A 950-nucleotide genomic window follows, 5' to 3' on the forward strand; every position below is an offset into this window, starting at 1 on the left:
CCGCGACATTTTTGAAAAAAATTGCAGATTTTTGTAAGTAAACATGTTTTTTCTATTAAACCGTGTAATATCTTGTTGTAAGTACGATTTTTTGGTAACGCCAGAGACAATTTTTGGTAACGCAGGAGACGCCCAAAGTGTCGCTAAAATAGTTGATTGACTCTTAATACCACGGTAGTTTGTTATTCTACTTATTCGACTCTCCTCGGACCTCTAATACATTTACCGATCCCGCTAACGTTTTGACTGAAGTAAACATTATAGATTAATTATCTACGCGATCTATCGATCGATCGAATAATGGACTCTGAATTAAGAACTTCGAATTTTTGATTGTTCAAAGGATCCAGGTAGTAATTATTTTATGCCGATTTTAGATAATATATTTTGCTACGTGTTGATGGCGCAATTTTTATTCTTACTCTCAGATGAAGAATTGCTGAATTCTACTGAATAAATCTGTGTTCTAGATTAACATCTTTGTCTATACTCGGATTAAATAATTACGACCTAGTACTGAGAGGATCGCCGCACGTGATTGGTCAGAACTACGCCGCAAAAGCCGCTGATTGGCTTACGTGTGCGGCTGAGCGGCGTGTCCTATCCAATCGCGTGCGGCTGTGCTCTGTCACTAGATCGTTCACTTGTTTAGTATATGTAGATGTCTATCGCTTGGTATATTTTTAACTTTGATTGCCGAGACATTAAGTGCCACAAGTTTGTGCGTTCACTTGTCCTTCCGTAATCAGTTAATCAGCGAGTGCGAAAGGGACGGATGTCTAGTCTGCGATAAATGCTATCGTGGTAACGCCTGCGCCTCTTCGTTTTTAAAGTAGCGCAACGAAGGCGTGGGCGATTGACCGTGATTCGGCTGTCACAGCTCCACTCAGTTTAAAAAAAATACACTAATACTTCGGTCAGTCTCATTCATCTGTGCGCCAGTCTAATTA

This window comes from Choristoneura fumiferana, chromosome Z (genome assembly GCF_025370935.1).
Source record: "Choristoneura fumiferana chromosome Z, NRCan_CFum_1, whole genome shotgun sequence".
NCBI lineage: Eukaryota > Metazoa > Arthropoda > Insecta > Lepidoptera > Tortricidae > Choristoneura > Choristoneura fumiferana.